General features: G+C 43.5%; 1 pseudogene; it reads right to left on the reverse strand.

Moving 5' to 3' along the window:
• Positions 1-1,599: 1,599 nt before the first annotated feature.
• On the reverse strand, positions 1,600-1,717 carry LOC124712720 (annotated as a pseudogene).
• Between the last annotated feature and the right edge of the window lie 4,846 nt (positions 1,718-6,563).

The following is a 6,563-nucleotide window of genomic DNA, read 5'->3' on the forward strand; positions in this document are numbered from 1 at the left end:
CACACTGCACACGGGGTGTTACGGGTATGAGTGTAGATGTTTCCACTGATGACGCAGGACAGTGTACTGAACAACATTGCATCGATATTTACATCATTTGCAGACTAATAATTATAGCTACTAGGACTAGTATGTTTTAGGTCAGTTAATACCTCGAGGTGGGCGTGGCACAATCAGAGCCATTAGTGTTTGTTTTCCCCTGGGCAACAGGCCAGATGTTGAAGTGTGGACGTAAAGTGGTCTAAATTATGTGATGTGTTTTGTGGGAAAACTGGTAGACAAAGTGAATAAACAACAAAACCACTGAATTGGGTACTTATTAAAGCACCAGTTATCAATTTGCTCCAGCGTAGCGACAAGCACCGGCATGACGATGAAGAACGGAAAACTAGGACGACACCACGACAGGAGCGGTCTCTACACGAAGAGAATATAAGCACCGAACCGCCTAGCCGCGGCCACAGTTGAAGACATGCCGTCATACGAACGCTATGGCAGCAACTAGTGAACTATTTTGTTTTGCTTGCATTCAAATTGTATATACCGAAGGACATTGATTATTTGCAAATCACCATTTGCTTGCGACACACCATTGTGAATAAGCAAAGTTAAGTATTGTCAATTTAACTGAATGTAATAAATTCCGTTAATATGATTTGCTTGAATTGGTGTCTAGCGATCCGAGGAAACAGCATCCTAGGCACCCTATATTAGACGAGTGCGCAGGATACTACATTATCTACAGCCCTTATACTCTGTATATTGGCGCACAGGACAAAAAATTAGTAATCCCTAGGAGACATCACATTAATATCACACAACACTGTTCTAGCATTGATGTTGACCTCAGTTCGCAGAGGAAGTTTCCACAGGCCTGGAGACAGTCATTGATGGGTAGCTCACATAGAGCTACCAAACTGCAGAAATGTCAACAAGCTGATCCATTTGAACTGCCGTTGCAAGAGCATTTCTTGGCATCCCAAAACTGTGCTATGCGATGAAGATCAGGCCATTCAGCGTGCCGTCGAGCAGCTGTAGAGTCCCTTAGTGTTCGTCAGACGTGAGACTTATGCACTTAGCTATGTCTACACGACATTTGCCATCTTCCAAGACAGAAGTGTCCAAAGTACACTCATCGCGAAGATATAGAAGGAAGGGCACCAGTTGGTTACCTAAATGTTGAAATAAACACACTGATTCATTTTCACGGTAATCTGAAAGTGTGGGTCCAACTCATGGTGCCCCCAGCAGCTCAGCACTCGTTTGCTGGGTACAGGCTTGGCGACACCGGATCTCCTGAGCTGAGGACTGGTAAGCGCCGCTAGTCCTTCGTCGCCTTAAGCTCTGGACGTACTTCAGCGACCACTGTGCAGTAGAGTGGCGGAACGCTGAGTGTTACGAGAAATGGGGATCTTGACTTGACCACCTGGGTCCTGAGAATAGTAAAGCACTCCGTCTTCAGGCCACAAGTGGCCCATCAGGACCATCCAACCGCCGTGTCATCCTCAGCTGAGGATGCGGATAGGAGGGGCGTGTGGTCAGCACACCGCTATCCCGTTCGTTATGATGGTTTTCTTTGACTGAGTGCATCCCGAAAAATGGTAACAGCGCATGGCGGCCCTGATGGTCACCCATCCAAGTGCCGGCCACACCCGACAGCGCTTAACTTCGGTGATCTGACGGGAACCGGTGTATTCACTGCGGCAAGACCGTTGCCGAGGATGGTAAAAACCTCTATAAATTGCCCTCAGTCTTAATGTGTGCTGCAGGCCGATGAGATACATGGCTGTAGTGGTGGAACAGTCATAGGGGGAAACCCGTGGGGAACCCGCTGCGTCTCAGTTATACAGGACTTACTCAGGCACGTGGGGCTCTGTCGGGATGGACTGTTTGTGTTGTGTACATAGTTCCGTATAGTCAGCGCGTACACAACTTTCCCAGTAGAGTGTGCCCCGCTAAGCACAACAGTGCAGGCGCAGCACTTGTCCGTCTCCGCACTACGAGATGGCGCTGCCTTAGAGACGGACCAAATTCTGCTTCCGCCGATCCACGTATTAATAAGTAACACAGCCAATGAGATTGCTGCTAACGTTGAACCTTTTCTCCTCGCGGATCACACTCGCGTGGTGATACCTGAACAAGCGAGGTATTATAATGAGTGTACAGACCTCCAATTAGACAGTCTGCGTTAGTCTGCATTAGTCTATAGTCAATTTTCAGTCTGCGCCTAATAAGATTATCATATTCCTATACATAGCCATGAAGAGAAATGTATAGACACTTTGTCAAGTATCAGAGATATTTGAGAATAAGATTAACGTACCAATACCAAAGGAACTTCAGATTGTCAATTGTAAACAGCATCCAGAATCATGTTACGTAATATCTATGAATTTTATTATTTTAATAAATGTGTGTCAAAATTAATCAAGTTCTGTTTAAAGTTGGTCACCGTCTATCTGCTACTCTAAGCGTGCAAGTGGCATTTCTATTGTCTGACCTAACGGCAGAAGATAAACACGCCAACAATAAGACCACGAGAGATATTACTGACACTTGCCTACTTCGTTAGAGCGACGAGTCAAATAATCTGATGGTGTGTGTACCGAAGGTCTTACAGTACGCACACCACATTGGCGTTGAGGTACTAAGGACACAGATGATTTCAGCACAATTACGGATGACCACGTGTGAGCCTGACATAAAATAGATTACAGTGGACTTCGGGAAGCTACATACTTGACTGTTGACTCGCTGTCTTGCAGCTAAAATATCATTATTGCAGTAATCTAGTAGCACTTGGAATTTTCAGATAACCATGAAGCTCACGGCGCAGATCGTAAATCTCATGGCACAAATACAACAGACGCAACAGGCGTTGCTTACGAGAGTGGAACGTTTGGAGTCGCAGCCTGCCGTAGCGTCTCCGCTACAAATTAATCTTCCGCCACCACCTTTCGCAGTTTACAACAGCAAGGAGGAAGCGTGGCCGGACTATGCAGCACGCCTGGAACAGCACTTCCTCACACACCAGATATCAGGTGATGTAGAAAAAAGATCTTATTTCTTGGCAAATTGCGGCGCAGCTATCTCCAACCTTCTCTTAAAACTGAGTCCGACTTGTGAACCGACAAATTTGTCATTCCCAGCTATTAAAGACTTGCTCGAAAAATACTTCGACAAGCAAACGCATGTCGCTGCTGCAAGGCATAAATTTTACTTACGCAAGAATAAGGCACAGCAGACATACGCGGAATGGATTACACAGTTGCAAGGATTAACTAGGAACTGCAAATGTATTTGTGAAAACGAAAAGTGTAAAATGTCTTATGCAGATTCTTTAATACGTGATATGCTCATAATGCATTCACCAGACGAGAAATTAAGGAAAGAGCTCCTTAGTTTAATCAATGCGTCCTTGCAAATCGTTTACCAATCATTCGAGCACACGAACAAAGCCAAGCTTCTGTGAGTGTGGCACAAGACGGCGGCTGTGACGTGTTCGCGACACAGGCACGCGACACGGGGCAACGCGGACCGCGTACCCGAGGCCTAAAACTGCACAGCAAGGCTAGGCTCACGCGATCTAAGAACGGATCACACACCCAAGCTAAAAGACTAACGTTGAAATCATGTCATAAATGTGAAATCAATCATCACAGAGACAATAGTTATTATCGTAACGCACGTTGTGACTTTTGCAAACGAAAAGGGCACAAATCAGAAGTGTGTAATAAGAAAAGTGTACAGTCTAGAAATAAGTTTAGCAATAAGAAAGCGCTTAATTTTAAGAAGTATACCTCCAATGCGTGTGACGGTATGAATAGCCAAGACTATATTCAGGTTTCAAAAGTTAAACATAAAGTTAATGCTATTGTACAAAACAGGAACAAATCTTTGTATGTCACATTACTGGTGAACAAAATACCTATCAAATTCAAGATTGACACAGGATCGTCGATCTCTATCATAAATCTGCACGCGCATAAACGGCTAGGTTCTCCTAAATTGCTGCATTTTGAAAGCTCACTGTACAGCTACAGTAATGAACACATTCCAGTCAAAGGTGCAATGACGACGGAAGTAACTTACAAACAGTTTACCAAGACAGCTACTTTAGCAGTAGTTAACATCCATAAGGCATCAAACTTGCTGGGTCTGGATCTCTTTAACGAATTAGGCTTCACAATGCATGAAGCGAAACAGGTTGCTCATGAAGTTCCGAAAGGAAAATTACAAACAGTGTTGCAGAAGTACGAAGATATTTTTTCCTCCGCGACAGGCTGAGTCACTGATTACCAGGCACACATTACGCTGACACCGAATGCAGTGCCGAAGTTTTGCAAAGCTAAAACTGTCCCTTACGCAATGAAAGAACGCGTAAAACAAGAACTTGACCGTTTAGAAGGCAATGGTATTATCGAACCAGTCACAAGTAGCGCCTGGGCAACCCCAATCGTTGTAATAGAAAAGCCAAATGGATCATTACGTATCTGTGGAGATTTCAAGACTACTGTCAATTCACAGTGCATTATAGATACATACCCGATTCCGAAACCGGAAGAACTGATGTATAAATTAGCAGGGGGGGTGTATTTCGCCAAATTGGATTTAAAGGAAGCATATCTGCAGGTCCCTTTACGCAAAGATACACAAAAGTTTATGGTCATAAATACTCCATTTGGATTGTACAGATACAAGCGCTTACCATTTGGTATCGCTAGTGCACCAAGCATCTTTCAACTTTACTTGGAACAATTAATTAGAAACTGTCCTAACGCAGTTAACTATCTCGATGACATAATCGTCTCGGGAAAAACTCCACAAGATTTACTAGATAACCTGGAAGAACTGTTCAAGGTTCTCAGAAAGGCCAATCTCAGGTGTAACAAGGACAAATGTATATTTTTGTCAAGAAAATTCAATATTTAGGACATATATTGTCAAATAACGGAATCAGTCCGACACCACAGTATACAGTAGCAATACAGAAACTGCCAGCTCCAAAATACTTAAAGCAACTAAGAGCTTTATTAGGCCAAATTAATTATTATCGGAAATTCATACCGAAAGCAGCTGAAATTTCCGAACCGTTGCACAGATTGCTTCGCAAAGGAGTCGTGTGTAATTGGTCCAAAGAATGCCAGCACGCATTCGATAAACTGAGACAAAGTTTAGTGGACGCAAAATGTCTTACGACATATGACCCGCAAAAGCTGATCACTGTTGCGGCGGACTCGTCAGATTACGGGACCGGTGCAGTCATGTCCCATAAACATCAAGGAATTGAACGACCGATTGCATACGCGTCGAAAACTTTAAACTCAAGTCAAAGAAACTATAGCCAAGTAGAAAAAGAGGCACTAGCAATTATCTTTGCCGTGAAGAAGTTTCATGACTACATATAGCGACGAAAATTTATTCTGCTCACAGACCATAAGCCATTGGTGACAATATTCGGACCACATAATAGTGTATCCTCTACGGCAGCACAGCGTTTACGACGTTGGGCATTGCTACTGTCTAATTACAACTACGAGATCTTATATCGATCGACGGCAAAACATGCCAACGCCGATGTACTTTCACGTCTACCGGCGGGTCAAGATGAACATTTTGACAAATCAGAGGACGTATGTTTTCAGATAGACGTAATCAGTGAGGACGTCGTGGAAAATTTCCCCGTCAATGCCACCATAATAGCTAAGTTAGTGCCCAAAGATCCAGTGTTATCAAACATAAAGCAGTATATTCTTATGGAATGGCCAACCGATAAGGACATGTTAGCTCAGCCAGAAGTGAAATCTTATTGGAACATGGGACATGCTCTCACAATGCACAAAGGCGTCATATTAGTTCACAGTGAAACGGGAAAAACAAGAGTAGTTATACCCAAAGATCACAGGACTAAAGTGCTAACAATGTTACACCAATGTCATTTGGGCATAGTACGCACGAAACGCATGGCCAGAGAACATTGCTACTGGAAGAACATTGATAAAGATATTGAAACAATGCTTTCTAACTGTAAATTATGTCAGACGCATCAATCAGCTCCGCCAAAACAATATTTTCCGTGGCCACAGGCAACAGAAGCTTGGTCAAGATTGCATATTGACTATGCAGGTCCTTTTCTTGGAACTTCATGATTAATTGTCATTGATGCATTTTCAAAATTCCCTTTTGTGCTACAAATGCGTACAACTTCTTCAGCGACAACAATTCAAGCGTTGTCAAAGATCTTTTCCATTGAAGGATTGCCTCAAACCATAGTGACCGATAACAGCACTCAATTTACGTCGCAAGAATTCCAGTCATTCTGTCAGATGAACGGAATTGCACATTACAGGACGGCACCATGTCACCCTGAGGCTAATGGACTCGCCGAACCTTTCAAACGAACGTTAAAGGCACACATGACAAAGTTGGTGCAACAGTACAAAGACACTTCCTTATTAATTTTTCTGTCACAATACAGAGCTACTCCGCACAAAGCACAGTCACCTGCAGAGAAACTGCATGGAAGACAACACGGGACTTTGATGTCTATCCTAAAACCCAGA

The sequence above is a fragment of the Schistocerca piceifrons genome, chromosome 8 (assembly GCF_021461385.2).
Source record: "Schistocerca piceifrons isolate TAMUIC-IGC-003096 chromosome 8, iqSchPice1.1, whole genome shotgun sequence".
Lineage (NCBI taxonomy): Eukaryota > Metazoa > Arthropoda > Insecta > Orthoptera > Acrididae > Schistocerca > Schistocerca piceifrons.